Consider the following 17,497-nt stretch of genomic DNA (forward strand, 5'->3'; position numbering starts at 1 on the left):
AAATCAGTTCCTCATTTGCACTAACCACATTTCAAGTGCTTATTAGCTACCATATTGGATAATGTAGACCATTTTTATTGCTGTAGAAAGTTCTATGAAAACTCATATATGTTAATTAATAAGTTACATAATTAGTGTATATTAATCCACTAACAACCCAAACATATCAAGCTCTTTGATCTCTATCACTTACAATTTTTTTAAATGTTTATTTGTTTTTGACAGAGAGAGACAGAGACAGAGCTCGAGTAGGGGAGGAGCAGAGAGAGGGAGACACAGAATCTGAAGCTGGCTCCAGGCTCTGAGCTGTTGGCACAGAGCCGGATGTAAAGCTCGAACTCACAAGCTGTGAGATCATGACCTGAGCCGGAGGCAGAAGGTTAACGACGGAGCCACCCAGGCACCCCTCTATCACTTTCTTTAATCCAAGGTAAAGATCATCTCTGGGAATGATAGTTACACTCGCTGACTGTCTCTGGGCAGTATGGCATGTCTTGTTTCATGAGTAATTTGCCCATTGAGAATTCCCTCCCATGGACTCCTGATCTAATTTGTAGAAGTGATTATTTTCTTCTCATATGTGAGTCCAAAAGCCATTGACATTCTAGTAGTTTCTACATCTTTCCTCTGGCTCCTGCAATCATAATTCTTTGCTGGCCTTTTGGTGAGAAAAACACTCTCTGGACCACGGACCAGACTTCCCTAGCTCGAAGGAAGGTCACTCCGGATCTGGGCCTGAGAGCCCATGACTACGCCCTGGATGACAGCCTGAACTTTCCCGCAGGGAGTGCTGGAGACGTCCCTGCCACTGAATGTGAGCTGCTTTCCTGAGGAAAGATTTTCGAGGCTGGGGGAATCATTTTCTTCAGTCGGGGCAAAGGTTGGGCTTTCTTTGACATGTTATATGATGTGGAGGGAACCGGTAAAGAAGAGAGTAGGAACTGGGGAGGCCCCTTCTGATGTGGTCTGAGAATCGTTGTCTGTATTGGCACAGAAGCTCAAGTTGTTGTTCAGAGGCTCAATGGCACAGTGGCTTAAAACACTGAGAATTTGATTTCTTCCATGTGACAGTCCAAGGTGAAAGTTCTGGAGGCAGGCTGCTCTGAGCCACTGTTGTTCAAGGACACAGGCTCTTTCCAAGTCTTTTCTCTGTCCTCCACCATCCCCGGCTCCTGGGAACACTTGTCATCTCCGTAGTTGAAGGTGGTTATCAACACATCCAAGTTTCAAGGTGGGAGAGGGGGAGCAGGTATGAAGGAGGTGGGCCCACTCGCTCTTCAGATGCCTGGGCCCAGCCATGGTCTGGTGGCCTGGACAAGGACACCTAACAGCAAGGCAGGCTGGGAAGGGCAGCCTGGATCTGTGCTGATACATGAAATGTGGATTTGGGGAGATGGTTGACTTCCCACTCTCCTTTTCTCAGTTCTTGATAGAGTTTGCCTTTTATTTTTTTATTAAAAAATTTTTTATGTTTACTTATTTTTTTATTAATAGTTTATCACCAAGTTGGTTTCCACATAACACCCAGTGCTCTTCCCCACAAGTGCCCCTCTCCATGACCATCACCCCTCCTTCTCCTCTCCCCTCCCTCCTCAACCCTCAGTTTGTTCTCAGCATTTAAAAGTCTCTCATGATTTACCTCACTCCCTCTCCTCAACTCTTTCTCCCACCTTTCACCTTCCCACGGTCTCCTATTGGGTTTCTCCTGTTAGACCAATGAGTAACAACATATGGTATCTGTCCTCTGTCTGACTTATTTTACTTAGCATGACTCCCTCTAGGTCCATTATTTTTGAGAGACAGAGAAAGACCTGGGTAGGAGCAGAAAGAGAGGGAGACACAGAATCCAAAGCAGGCTCTAGGCTCTGAGCTGTCAGCATAGAGCCTCATGCAGGGCTTGAACCCACAAACCATGAGATCATGACCTGTGCAGAAGTCTGACGCTAAACAAGTTGAGCCACCCAGGCGCCCCTCTATATAGTTTGTCTTTTAAACCCAAGGCTCCACATGCATCAAGAAACTGTATTGTATCTCTTTTCCCCTTCCCTTTTTACCTTCTTCTCAACCTTCATGAAATATTCCAAGAATGAAAGAGAATTCGTTTTTCAGCCTTATTATTACTGTTGAAAAAATGACAAATCCCCAAACACTTATGCCGAGCTGAAAACGTATCACGTTTTTATAGGGAATGAACCCTTTCTGTGTGAATACGAATGATCTGAAATGGGAGCTATTTGGTGGTTTTCTGGAGCAGGGGCATGTGGGACCACTGACCCCACTCATCGTATCTTGGACATCCGGAAACACTGATTCAAGCAGAATGTTCTTCGGGGCCAATCAGCTGTGTGCAGGCCTCCGAGCTCCTCATTACTTTCTTCCCTTCATTCCACTAGAGCAGCTCCAAGTCATGACAACCCATGGGGATAATTGACGTGAAAGTGCTCAACCCCAAGTGCCCAAGCTTCCCCCAAACAATTGCTGGATTGTTCCAGGACCTGTTGATGCAACAAACCTCATGCTGAGGAGTCTGCCCCATAATTAGCAAGCAGCAGCTGTCAAGCCCATGAAATGGTTTGAGGTGATGAAGAGACCGAGACAAAGCCATTTCTTCTTCTTCTCCGGCCGGGAAGACAGTCCGTGTTTGAGTGGAGCTGATGCTTCTGTAAAAGAAACTAAGTGAATTTGGCTTCCATTTCACACTCGTGCTTTCCAGACGGGTATCAAATCTGTGAGGCTCATCTCCTGGGCCTGGTTTCCCGGGCACTCGGCTGATGGGGTGGCCGAGTCCCAGCGCGGCTCAGGGAGGGCGGAAGAGGTGGCTGGCTGGAAGCCCCATCTGCTGCACGCTTGAATAACCCTTAAACACCCTGGAAATTCTCAAAACGGAGAGTGTTTTGCACTCCCTCAACACTGAAAGGAAGTTCGATATGTGATAGTTTTAACCTTGACGTTGACTTTCTCAATTTGGGGAAATTTGACATAATGTAGAGAGAAAGAAAAGCTGGGGCTTGAAGAGCACCATTCACTGGGTACCTGCGATTCAAAGAAATGTAAATTTTATCTTATCATTTACCTGCATTGAATGAAAACACACTCTTGCAAAAAGACAAAGACATTGTGATGGGGGGGAGGTGGAGGGGGGAAGAGCAACAGATGAGGGGGAACTGGTGGAAGTTGTCTCGGAGGTCTCACCTGGGACTGGGAATATTCAAAAGATAATTTGAATCATACTCAGTCAACTCCAAATATATGTGAATAGATGTGAATACTTCACCAAGTATTGTAATAATCAGTTATGTTCTTGAAGTGATTTTATATAAAATCTCTCTCTCTCTCTCTCTTTACAAACACATATTTATATGTTTATATATATGGATATAAGAATGCTTTAGGGACACACTGATGCCCACATATGGATATCAGTAAGAAATACATGAGTTTAAAATGTGACTCGTGGGCACCTGGGTGGCTCAGTTGGTCGAGCATTGGAGTCTTGACTTTGGCTCAGGTCATGATCCCAGCGTCGTTGGATCGAACCTTGAGTTGGGCTCTGAGCTGTGTATGGAGCGCTCTCTCTCTCTCTCTCTCTCTCTCTCTCTCTCTCTCTCTCTCCCCCCCTCTGTTGCTTGCACATGTGCATGATCTCTCTCTCTCAAATAAAAAAAGTGTGTCTTGAATGTTTCTGAGTTGAATGAGGATGGAAATCAGTTACTTAGCATTACATACACTGATACCCACATAGCCCTTGTTATTCACATCATCATGCTTATACCTAGGACAACTATCACACTACAAATGAGTTATCTAAGAAGCAGAAATTCTGTTGTCACTTTTTGTGTGCTAAAGGGACCGTGATGGGAAATTTTCCAAAATCGAAAATTCCCACTTACTTGAACTCTCACTGCAAACCTGGTTCATAAAAAGCCTTCAGCCAATTGTGTCATTTCAGAATTGGGGAAAAATATCCAGTGCATAATTGCACATTGTTTGTTATGTTTTCCAAACCATGCCTTCTCTTGGTAGGCTTTAAATTGTAACCAGGTGACATGAAATCAAACTGTTGGCATCAGTAGCATATGGGCACCTGTGAAATGAGTCAAATATGAATAGGTACTTGGGAATTTTGTTTGTGATTTCTCTGTGTTTCAGATTATATAATAGCACAACAGAACAGCTGCTCCATGGCCTCTAGGATAACGTAGTGAAGAAAAATATCTTATTTAACTTAGAAAAGAGCCTAGTTGCAGGTAGAAGGAATAAAGTTTTACTTTTCAATTAATGATTTAAATTTTTTTTAAATATTTATTTCTTTTTGAGAGAGAGATAGAGAGTAGAAGTGGGGCAGGAGCAGAGAGGAGGGGCAAAGCAGGCTCTGAGCGGACAGCAGCCAGCCTGATACGGGGCTTGAACTCAAGAACTGTGAGATCATGACCAGAGCCGAAATCAGACACTCAACAAACTGAGACACTTGGGTGCCCCAAATGCACTTTTTATAATCTAGACTATTAAGCACTGTAATGCCAGTGGTGGCATAAATTAATGTAGACATTTAAGAAATAAGCCTTCCTACTATTTTTTTGCTTTTATTTTCCCCATTATATTCCCAGCTTATATCACTCATACATGGCACATAGAAGGAATTCAGTTAAGTGTTTTTTTCAGCAAATAACTAAAGAACAAATGAATGAATTTGGGAAGAGTTTCCTATAAAGTCTTTATAACTTTATAGTTACTCAGAGTTACTTTTCAATAGAGTAGTCCAAGACCAAAAAGATGAAGAACTCCTAATCTATCTGGGGATTAAGGGAATGAAATGTTTTATTGTTATCCAAACATAGCCTGTGAGGTTGTCTGTCGTGGAGTAGATTCAAATTTACTTACTTGGACTCTGTAGAGATGGTCTGCAAGATTGTGCTGGAATCTTCATCTCCATCCTGTTTCTCTCTGAACCACAAAATTTAACATCCTTTTTGGAACCAAGCAACATTTGTTTGCTTGTCAATTACTTCAGTCTAGTTGGACAATACCCACCATGTGTGGGGCATGCCGCTAAGTTCTAGAGATTCAGAAATGAGTGACACAGGTCCTGCACTGGGGAATTCTCAGTTTGTCAGGGGAAGGGAACACATAAAGAGATGTAGTGATGAGAAGATCTGGAGCCTGGCTCTGGCCTTTTCTGATCACTTGGCTGTGACTCAATGCTGTTTCAGTTTCTTTATGAACAAAGTGGGCAGTGGCATACATGTATTCATAGTAAATGGCATATTTGAACATATATTTCTTGGAATCTCACATCTTCTCTGTCCTTTCTATTGAGTACAGCTATTTAAAGTAGGCTGTGATGGAATTTTACTTTACCACCATATTTGGGTCCCTTCCTGGTTCAGATTCGCTCTGCATCACGTCCTATGCCCAAAGGACTCCAAGGATGGCATTTCTGCTTCTTGTTGTTTTGTACTGGGGTTTCTCTCTTTTTCTTTTTCTCACCCCACTGTGAAAACAGAACCTAGTCCTGGTATTACTTTTCTACCCTGCTGTACCTAAAGTGAATTTACAATGGGTTTGAAATGTCTAAGATTTTTTTCTGTAGAAACAAAAGTCAAGGAAGGCTTGTGTGTGTGCACATGTGTAGGTTTAAAAGTTGGATGTGAGAGTGGGCTCCCTTTGGGGTTGTTGCTCTGTTTGGTCTTTCCCTACAGGTTCAAAAATTTTTTAAACCACAATTTTGTTGTTTTTGTTATTTGTACAAAGAAAAAAACCCATCAGGTATATTGCAAAGAAAAATAAGACATCAAATAAGTGTCCTGGGCAGAAGAGCATGAGAGAGAGAGAGAGAGAGAGAGAGAGAGAGAGAGAGAGAGAAGGAGGACTGATAAAGGAATGAAAGTGAAGACATTAAGAATGTTGCCTTGGAGAGAAAGACAGGTACCATATGTTTTCACTCATATGTGGATCAGGAGAAACTTAACAGAAGACCATGGGGGAGGGGAAAGGGAAAAATAGTTATAGAGAGGAAGGGAGGCAAACCATAAGAGACTCCTAAATAGTGAGAACAAGCTGAGGGTTGATAGGGGTGGGGAAGAAGGGGGAAATGGGTGATGCGCATTGAGGAGGGCACTTGTTGGGAGGAGTACTGAATGTTGTATGGAAACAAATTTGACAATAAACTATATATACACATATACATATATATATATATATAAAATATTGCCTTAGATGGATGAAGTTGATAAGTGTGGTAATTTTTTAAAAAGACTAAAAATTTCTTTTTTTAAAAGTTAATTTATTTTTGAGATAGAAAGAGAGAGAGAGAGAAAAAGAGAGAGATGAGAGAGGAAGACAGAGAGAGAGAGAGAGAGAGAGCGAGAGAGTGAGTGTGAGAGAGAGAGAGAGAGAGAGAGAGAGAGATAATCCCAAGCAGGCTCCACACTTTCAGTGCAGAGCCTGACCTGGGGCTTGATCACGACCTGAGACAAAACCAAGAGTTGAATGCTTAACTGACTGAGCCACACAGGCAGCACCCCAAGACTGCAGATTTCTTGACACTACACTCATTGACAGGTGGGGTCAGTGTCCTCTCTCCTGAAATCTGGATCAGTTTGTGATTTGCTTGTAACTAGTACAATACGGCATGATTTTCACGACTAGATGGAAGTGTGATGTAGTTTTCACCTTGTTGACTCGGAGCACTCTCTATTGGAGCTCAGAGCTGGCTGGAAGCCCAGGCCACATGGAGAGGAAATATGTAAATGCTCTGGTTGACATCCCAATTGACAGCCAGCATCAACCACCAGATATGTGAGTGAAGGTGCCTCCAGAAGATTCCATTCCCAGTTGTTGAGTCACCCTTAGCTGTGGAATTTTCCCAGTTGAGATTTTCGACATTGCTGAGCAGACATAAGCAATTTTCATTGTACTCTGACCAAATTCCTGACCCACAAAATTTGTGAGCATAAAGAAATGGTTGTTTTAAGCTGTTAAGTTTTGGGGTAATTTGTTATGGAGCAAAGGAGCATGGGACTAAGGATGTGGAGGGGGAGACAGTAACAGCTGGCATGAGGTGTTACCCTCCCTTTTCTTTTGGCACCACATATTCTGCCAAGGATGGTTTTGCCCTGTATAAACACTTGGGTAAAAAAAGAAAATTGGGGATAAGAGTCCAGAAGAGACCTTAGCATCAATTTTAAGGAGAAGAAAGAGATAGAGAGGAAGTTCTGTGGCCAACAGCTCCAGGCAGCCATTTTAGGTAACCCAACAGACATCCAATGTAAACAGATCGGTGGGGACCTCTACAAAAGTTCCTTTATAAGAACCAAAGTTTCAGGAATGGCAATTCTATTTTTGCAAGCTCAGAGATATTCATCAGTTTCCTGGTCCAGAGTTTTCAAAATGCAAGTTTCTAGGGGGACTGTGGAAATAGTTATTCTCTTGCATGTCTGATAGGGGAGAAGAACAGCACAAGTGAAATAAAATCAGGGATCCTCTGTTCAGGCAAATTGGGTCCATGGAACCTATGGAGAGAGAGTGGCTATCATCCCAACACAGACCTGGGCCAGCACTTCTGCTCCAGAACTTTCCATCCTGAGGTACATCATATTTCTCGCGAGGCATTGAGACATCCTGCTACTCAAATTAAGAGTGCATAGAGATTTGGTGCTCACTGTCCTTAACATGAAATTTCCCCCTAAGATATAATTTATAGATTAATCTTTAAAATAAATAAATAAAATCATCTCAACTAGGGGAGAAAGGCTTCCAACCCAGTAGGTTTCTTAAATTGTTCTTATGAATAGGCTGTTTTTCCAATTTCTTCCCTAAGTTTGTGTATGATATATTATTACACCAGAATGTGAAACCAGCCAAATGAGCCCCAGGAAAGAAATGTTGCTCCAAAGTAAATATAGGAACTTGGTTAATGCCACATGATCAGATATCTTGCAAATAAGACACACAATTAAAAAATCATCGTATATGACATTGGGAGTTACAGATTATATGAGATAGTTCCCTCATGCTGAAGTGGAAATTTGATATTCTTATTGAGCCTTGAAAAGAATTCTGGGAAAATGGAACTTTGAACCTGTATGGAGAGAAGCGAATGATTATGTAGAAATGTGGCCAAAACCTAGGGGACACACAGGAACAAAAGCAGATCGTAAATCTTTAATGTAGAACAAATGTTCAGCAAACTGTCCTATCTGCACAAAGGCATATGACATTTGTGGACAGAAGGCAGTTCTCAAATTTTAGTTAGCACCAGTCAAAACCAAACGGCCAACTTAAGTTCTATTAAAGCATACATATGTATTTAAAAGAATCTTCTTGTAGAAAGGCAATGCAAACTGAAACAGCCCATTTATTTAAAGTAAAACAGTGAAACTCCACTAAAGGAAAGAATTAAGGATACGGTGGTATTTTTTTTTAACCTCACTCTACTGTGATTTCACCTTGCAAAGTGTATTAATTTAAGAGATGTGTGAATAAGGTTATACCTTGTATTAGTATCAGAAAAATAAGTAAAGGGTAGGAAAATGGAAACTATGAGTGACAATAAAACAAAACTCTATGAGAACATTTTATTAGTATTTTTAAAATGTTTTTATTTATTTTTGAGAGAGAGACAGAGACAGAACACAGCAGGAGAGGGGCAGAGAGAGAAGGAGACACATAATTAGAAGCAGGCTCCAGGCTCTGAGCTGTCAGCACTGAGCCCTGACTCGGTGCTTGAACTCGTGAACTGTGAGATTCTGACTTGAGCCAAAGTTGGACGCTTAACTGACGCAGCCACCTAGGCTCCCCAAGAACATTTATTATTGGAAAGCTTAAAATAAGCCACTGCTTGGGATTGGAAAAAATGTTATTGTAAAAACTTTTTATATTGTGATATCATTTTACTTTAATAAACCAACCTAGACAACTTAGGATATATATTTAGATGAAATGTTAGGAGGGGACTGTCCTCAAATGAAGATCATTAGGCAGAAAAGGAGATTCAAAGGTTTCCCTAAAAAACTCATTCTAACCTTTCCCCACCTCTTCAGCTGGGGAAAAGTTAACATAAATCTCTCCTTTTATGGGTAACAATCAGCTCTGTTCTTTGCTTAATGCAGATGGAACCCTGCTTTCCTGATATTGTACATTTTTACATCTTTAGGGACATTAAGGCTTTTCCTTTTCTAAGGTCTTACAAATGATTGATGCTAGTCCAAAGAAGTGGTAGATCCTGGTCTTAAAGGATCAAAGACTGAAATGGAGCTAATTTCCTACAGTGATTCTACTGCCTGGGGAATTACCTAAGGAAAAAGCCGTCTATTGCCATTTATTGAACTAATTAAAAATAAAAACATAGCTTTCAATAAAAAGTATATCTCAGAGCATGATACTAATTAGGTTTTTTTCCCTTGCCTTGAAAAAAATATAACCCGATCCTTCTCTTTTGAAGGCTGCCAATGCTCAGTAAATTTTGTTAATTGGTTTATTAAGTTTTCTGATTCTGGAATAGTTCATGTTCAGACTCTCTTATATAGGCTCACATTGATATCCCTGTGTAACCCCTGATCTCAGATTGGTGTTTGTTTTTTTTTTTTTATTATTACAGACCAACACAAAGAGGAGAATCTGTGTTGGAAGAGAACTTGAAAGATTATCTGATCATCTCTGCCTTCACGCAAGTGTGTTTATTGTAAGCTAATAAATGAAGATGTGCAGTGTGTATATACTCAGATGTGACTGAGGTTCGACTGGGAGCTGCAAGTGAAGTTAAGATGACAGAGAACCAGACTGCCTACGTTCACAATCCAGAAATCCAACATTTGCCTATTTCAATGATAATCATGCTGTGGGGAAGAAGGCACGAACCCATGACGCAGTTTTCCATCAGAAGGACAACTGCTAGAGTTACTTTAGTGTAGAGAGTGCACTTCCAGTGACCTTTGATTGTAGTCCTTGCCCTACCAAAGCTGTTATTGAGGTCCTACAGACCCTCTATTTACCTTTTACAGGAGTTTTTAAGAAGATGGTTGAGTTAAGAGATATGCTTCACCAGCCAGGTCTGTTGAGACCTTATATTTTTTCTTTTAATATAGTGTCTGAATGGCTTTACTGGTCTTGGAGAAGTGTATAACCTTGTATAATAAAACCGTAGGCCTTTGAGTAAAGAGACCTCACTAGTTTTGACTCATTCAAGGCTTCTAAGGGAAACACTTTTCATGAGCCCTTTCAGCTGTAACCAAGTAGCCCTGAACTCAGAAGTTAGGTTTCCCTCAATATTTGCAAAAAAGAGACAATTGTGGGACAGATTTTATCTGGCGCACTGAGCACTTTTGAAGCCTTGGGTAAGACTGGACGTTTTGTGGGCTTTCCTTTGTGTGTCGGAAAATTTTCAGCAAGGCAGGCAGCTAGATAAAAGAGAAACCCCAGCCTATTTGGAGATGAAAGTCCTCAAACTAGGGCATGCCAAATACATCGGAGAACATCGCCTCAAAGGAAATATTTGCTTTCTTTTGAAAATGCATTATTATAAAGCCCATTGTGTGATTATTGGGAAACAACTCAAAATAATAAATGAAGGGCTCATCAAAGTTATGTTAATGTTGGGTGATCTTTTTTATTGAAATTGTGAGATGCATAAATCCTAAGAGCCTGGCTTCCTGATGAAAAGATGCAATCTGTACCCGTCGGTTACTAACTAGGAAAGCTCCTGTCCAGCTATGGTATACTGGAGAGAAGTTGAGGTTTTTAAAAAAATTCTTGGGAACATGGAAACTATTTTACATCTGAACTTCAGAAGAAAGATCTATTTTTTCTGCTCTGGTTTTGGCTCACCAGAGCGGTCCTGCCCTTTCATCGATGGCAAAGTTACCTTGTTAACCAGCGCTGAGTACTGCGTGGGCTCTGCTCTGGGCAGGAAGCATATCCCTCCCCAGGCCAGATCTATATTCAAGACTGAATTTTGTGAGATCTTGAGGCACTAAATCCACAGCTCTTACGCCCTCAGCCCTGAAAAGGAGGAAGTTCTTAAAGGGAGTACAGGTGAAGGCAGGTGACTGCAGATGAAACTGATTATTTTTCAGAAGACCAGCAGGCTCTGGTCTGGTGATGCTTTCCTGACATTCCTCAGATCTTCCTCATCACAGTCCCTTTTGGTGCCACACTTGTCCCTGTCACCAGAATATGGTGTATAATTTTGTCCTTGAAACAGAAAAACAAGTGAAAATATTCATGTCCCACTAACCAAGTCAACATGCATATTGAGCCAAAAATAATTGCCTGTATGAAAAAGAAAGAAAAATCATTTCAAGAAGACCTGGATATCATGTCCCACTGCGCATGTAGAACCTCTGTGATCAGACAGGGCTAATTACTTCGAGAAATGTGTGCCCTCTCCAACCCCCACCCACACATCTACCTAAAACAAGGAAGTCAAACATAGGCGCAGAGCTTTTAAATATAGAAAATGTTCTTTGGTTAAAACATACAAAGGAAGGCATGTTATAATAAGAATGAGGAATTGAAAATGGAAAGACCATTTCCACCAAGAAGTCATCCTGGATTTGGCAAGAATAGCATTGGATTTTTTCCCCCCATCCTTGTATGTCTTCTTTTTAATGCTGAATGTTAGAGCAAAGCCAAAGAAAATATATTACATAGGCCATGATTTCAAAGCTTCAGGAAGCTCAGATCCCAAAATAGCAGAGAGGGAGGAGAATTGAATCATTTGCAAAAGTCAGATAACTATCAGACTCAATATATGCAAATGGATCAAATTTCCCTATCAAAACAAGGCTTAGGGAGGTTTCTTTGTACAGAAATACTTTTCCTGATGCAACAGAGAAATTCACAGAGAGTTGTGTGTAAATCAAGAGTTTGTAACTGCAAGCATGTTTGAAATGCTTTACTTTTTAAGGGAAGTCTATGATGAATCTTTCCTATAGAGAAGGATTATTTTGTAGTATGCCAAACTCCATCTAAAATATGTGAGTGTTGGGATTTTTTATGTTCAAAAAGAGACTTCTCTGTGCCACAGCTTTTCCAAGTGAGTAACTCTTTAATATGTATTTTTCTATTAACTCTTTATATTTAATTCAATGCTGGTTTAAGGCATGTCTACACGTAGGGGGTGAGAGACAGTGGAGGCTATGCCTTGAAGTTGCTTACAAACCAAAGAAAGCGTAACATTCAGCTTCTGTTTTGCTTCATGTATGGATTTCCATGTCTGTCTGTGATAGATTTGTACACCTTTAGACACCAAATTTTAATCTATAAGCTTTTGAAAAAAAGAGACACACACATGATTCAATCAATGGAACAAAAGTAGCTTAACACACAGATGAATTAATCTCATCTAGACTGATGACCACTGTGCTATGTACTTTTACAGAATCTAGAAATCAGGACAATTAGTTTAGCAGTCAATAAAAGTCAGATCACTGAGAATTGGAAGACACTTATGTCTATTTCTGAAGCACGCAATTAAAACATGCAGCTTGGTGAAGGATCCTTTGGAAACATTTTCTTATCAAATCTGTGACCTGCCTATCATTCCCAGGATGCACCAGGATGACATTGGGGAGGACAGGAAACAGGGCCTTCCCTGTTTGCAGGAATCTGAGTGTGAAACCAACATCAGGGATCCAGGCTACCGCAGGATGAAGCAGAAAGCCACCACGCACTAAGCCTCTGAAGTGTGTGAACCATGGAAACTCCAGGTTTGGGTCCAAGGCCAGAGAGTTCTGACACTGGAGAGAAGCTTCAAATCAACTAGAGTCACTAAGTGAAAGCCTTTTTTTCCCTACTCACTGCAGACTCACAACTGCAACCAAGAGATGAGTTTGTCTTCTCAAGGAATCCTGGGTATAATGCATTCTGTTCAATGAAATCTTAAAATAAGAAAAGAAAAGAGAAAAGAGAAGAAATGAAAAAAAAGAAAAGAAAAGAAAAATCAAAATCCCTGTGGTAGGTTTCGGTCATTGGTTTCCAGTTACTCAACATTTTTACAAGTCTTAAGGATCCTATAAACTTTGAAAGTTGTAGTAAAATATTTATAGAGCAAGTCAAAGAAAAGTATAAAACAGTAGTCTAGGTGACATTTTGACATGACTAAAATTCCTTTCTACCTCTCTTACTTTTTGATTCGTGAGGGATGTAAGTACCTGGCCTGGTGAAATTTCAACTCATTTCACTTCATGGACTTGGAGCTGTGTGATTTCCACAGCTGCTATATTATTTCACTTTTTTTTCTTTCTAGTGTTTACTTTAGAAATCCAAGAGATGATTTTGATGAGAAATGACAGTCCAAATTCACGGTGCCACTGCTGAAGTCTCTCAGGCCATCACCCCTTCTGAATTTCCAGGGAAGGGGCATTGGAGCAACTTTTCCACTGGCATGAGAAACCCTAGAGTAGCAATTGCTATTTCAGGTTTTTAAGGCAAATATAAAATGGAGGCCTGAGTGGTAAATTCTGCTGCCCCAAAGCCCCAAGATATTCTTTATTCAAGCAGTCATAGGACCCTGGTGGAACTCCATGCAGAGCAGTCACATTATGTCTTTGTGCCTTCGCTTCACTGGCCAATGCTTAGGATCATTCCCTTCCTAGCCAGGATGCAGGGCCTCTAAGAATAGGGTGCCATTCAATAGCCACTGTAATGCCATGAAACAGTGGGGACTGATTTTTAAAAAAATTTTTTATAATATTTATTTATTTTTGAGAGACAGAGACAGATCATGAGCAGGGGAGAAGCAGAGAGAGACACACACACACAGAATCTGAAGCAGGCTCCAGGCTCTGAGCTGTCAGCACAGAGCCCGACGTGGGGCTTGAACCCATGAATAGTGAGATCATGACCTGAGCTGAAGTCAGACGCTCAACCGACTGAGCCACCCAGGCACCCCATGGGGACTGATTTTAAGTGAAGTAATATGGGATTCATAAACATGCACAGGGCAGGAAAATGCTATTGCATATAAATGTGTGCAATATTATTCCAGGAAAAACATATGAATGTTTTGGAAGTCATAAGGGATTTCCTAAATAACTATGGTGCATGGCAGCCAAGAGGTTTTTGCTCAAGGAAAGCCCAAGATCATAACTGAAAGTGTGTTATGAGGCAAGAAAAGGTCAAGAACCATGGGCAAAAGTAATGTCTTGTTTTGTCCTGCTACCATAACTTTAGGGGTGAAATTAAGTTCATGTACTTTTATGCAAAACTATGCTTATAAGGTAATGGGGTAGAAGCCTCAACAAATATATCCGAATAAATGTCCTCAAATTAGCCATGGTGAAGACTCTCATTACTATGACATATATTTGCTTAAACTTCTTTTTATTGTTGCTTAAACCATTTTTTGAAACTATTTGCTCAACACTACACATCCCCTAGATTTAAAAAACATTTTTTCCCTTAGATTGTGATACACACCACTCCTTTGAGACTCTTGAGGTTTTGTATCCACTACTATTGAAAATATGCCTATTTCACTATATAATTAGTTATTTTCTGGGTTTATGCCCCATACAGGAATGTATCCTGGCACAGAGTAAAAGTGTACAAAAAAGTGTGTTGAGTGAATGACCTTCAGAGGTAGTTTGTGACCCATATAAGAAAATGTGTCTAGTGTTGTAGACTTCTATTTGTTTTATACCAAAGCAGTGTCACCTGATCAAATCACCTGATTTGATCACCTATATTCACCAGCTTGGTTTTCAAATGATTTTTGGTTGACTTTAAGAATCAAATGGACCTTCTTGGTATAAAGATTTATAACCACTGAGACTATTTTAAAAGAATGTGCTCTTGGCTCTGGAGGCATTCCCAAAGGAGGAATTTCCAAAATATTTTGAGCCATGACTGCATCATTGTGTAGTGATGCCCAGTGGAAAAATATTTTTTAAAGTAATAGAACCATTCTGTAAAAGTTACGAAGAGTTACTAAGGCTGGGAACTCAACTTGCTGTTGCAGCAGACTTGTTTGGGGGAAAAGTCAGCAGAATTTCTATTTGTCCACAAACAATCCTTTGTGTAATGAGAATAGTTGTCAGTTTGACTCTAGGTATTTTAAGATGAGATGTGATGTGTTCTATTTAATATAAATCAAGTCTTAGTTTTAGTAAGACATTGTCCACATAGCTTCATGAATATGGATTTAGATTTTAGTGATTGTCTCTAAAATTGTTCTGGAAAATAGTATGCATGTGTGCATATGTACTGTTTGAACACATGTATATATTATCAAGTTATTTGTTTAAGGACCTTGCAAAACCCAGAAGGTATCATGACCCTCTCCTCACTTCACATCGGGGAAAAGACTGGGAAGAAAGATTGAACCAAGGCTGGCCCAGTGCTCTCTGGGTCAGAGCCCCAGGCTTGCTGTTATTAAAGCCAGTAGATGGAAACAAGCCACTGATTATTGAGGTTGGTTTTTGGAGAAATGGAAGATGCATTGCAGCTGGTGTGGGTTAAAAGTTCCTTTTGTAGGAAGGGCAAGCTCCCCTTGCCAGTCATCTTGGGGTGAAATAAGCAAGCCTGGCACTGAGATCTGGGGGTGTGAGGCCAACACTGGATTCAGGGGTGGAAGAGAGATCTGGGGATTTGTTGAGAAGAGGCTGAGTCAGCTTGCTCATGTGAAAGTTAGCAAGAGGTACAGGGAAGGTCTGAGGTTGGCTTTTGGAGCTGTGAACCCCTGGAGGAGCCACTTTTCATAAGCATGTTAATGTTTCTCTGAGTGCAATTGTGTCAACCCTGAGTCTTCAGCAAAATTTTATTAAACAGTCTGACTGTTCCTCACTATGCTTTGGGGAATTAAAGGCAGAGGAGGTGTCTGCACTTGACTTGCTGTGCAGGAAGGGAAGGCAGAGTGGCCTGGAGGAAGTCAGTTTCAAGCCTGCTCACAGTGACTTACAGAGCTTGGTGTCAGGACAGCTGGATGGATGACAGATGGCCCCTGGTATAGATGGGTGGCACAACCAGCTTCTCAGAAATTCTCCAAAATGTTCATGGAGGAAAGTCAGGGAGAAGGTAACTCTTGAATTGTGGGGCTGGGCCTCAACATGGTGATCTTTTTGGTAATTCCAGGCAGGTGAGGTCTGGGACATATTGATTCTAACTCGAATAAGTAGACTGCCATAAAACGTAACTGCTATGAAGGAGATAGCACTGTTCTGTCTTTGATACTTGATGTCTAATCAAAAAGATAAATGTAAAATTAGGAAAAATTATATCCTCTATTTTATCTGTACTTAGAGCTTCTCATTGTGCAGGTGAAATCCTCATAATTTAAGTGAAATATTAGTTCTCAGTGAGTTGTTGGATACTCTCCACTATAATCTTTCTTCCTCTGCTGTTAAAATTTCCCAATCCTCCCATCTGGTCTTTTATGTGTCAAAGATGCCTCACATCTGTCCCTTCTCTCCATCTCGGTTGCTATCATACTAGTCCAGGGACCATCCTCTCCCCTTGGCTTCTGGTTAATGGCTCCTAACAACAGCCCTTGGAGTGCAGCCACGAGAGCTTTAAAAATATGAGCTAGAACCTGCCATTTCCTGCTGAGGACTCTCCATGGACTTAGGAGAAAGAATCCCCAAAGGCCTTGTTCTTCTGCTTCTAGAAGACCCTCGTCTAAGAGAATCCCCATGACTTCCCTTTGTTCCTGCCTTCGCCACTCAGGGCTTTTGCTGTTAATGGGTTTCCCTGGCACCAGTTCTTTCCACTTGCTGGACTGGTTCTTTCTTGGGCTTTTGACATGACAGCTCTTTCTCTTCAATCATGTCACCTTAATGTCACCACCTCAGAGAGGTACTCCTTGACCACCCCATCCAATATCCTCCTTCTATCCCAGTTCCTTCTATCGCATCACTGTGTTTATTCTGAGAAGTTAGCATAACTTCAATGAATCAGTTACTTTTTGTTTGCCTGCTTCCAGTTCATAAGCTCCATTTGTTCCAGAACTTGTCTGTCATGTTCACTGTGGTGTCTGTCCCTAACACCCAGCACAAGGTTGATTTCATAAAATAAGTACTAAGTAGATTAAATAATGAATGTACACAGGGGCATTGGAAAGGCACACCAGTGGGGCCCATTACAAAATAAGAAGGCTTCTTGCTAACTGAGCAAGTATATACATGGGGTCAAGAAGTGTGGGCTATACCTGTATCCTAGAAGGGTAGACTCTAAGAGGATACATACACCACCTACACACACACACACACACACACACACACACACACACACACACACAACTCTTCACTTCAGGCCCAAGGTGTCCCTGCATTCCATTCCACTTTGGCTGGCATTTGTTTACCTCAGGCAACACACCCAACCTGCTCCTCAATGGGCAATGTGGAACTTTATTCTCCATTCCTCAACTCTGGAGCTCTGCTTCTCTGGATATACTTGGGAGCCTCTTCCATGGGCCTTTCAGTGTCCTTCAGTGTCTTCAACCCTTATGATCCGTCCTTGGTGCCCTGTCCACTGCCACTCATTATTCTAGCTCTTCCTGTCT

The 17,497-nt window shown here is 41.1% G+C and overlaps 1 long non-coding RNA gene across 1 annotated transcript; it reads left to right on the forward strand.

Annotated features, from left to right (window-relative positions):
- Positions 1-405: 405 nt before the first annotated feature.
- On the forward strand, positions 406-9,615 carry LOC115303975. Its single transcript, XR_003914294.1, has 3 exons — positions 406-430; positions 7,444-7,586; positions 9,599-9,615. It is a non-coding gene; the product is annotated as an uncharacterized LOC115303975 (long non-coding RNA).
- Positions 9,616-17,497: the final 7,882 nt, after the last annotated feature.

The sequence above is a fragment of the Suricata suricatta genome, chromosome 10 (assembly GCF_006229205.1).
Source record: "Suricata suricatta isolate VVHF042 chromosome 10, meerkat_22Aug2017_6uvM2_HiC, whole genome shotgun sequence".
Taxonomy (NCBI): Eukaryota; Metazoa; Chordata; class Mammalia; order Carnivora; family Herpestidae; genus Suricata; species Suricata suricatta.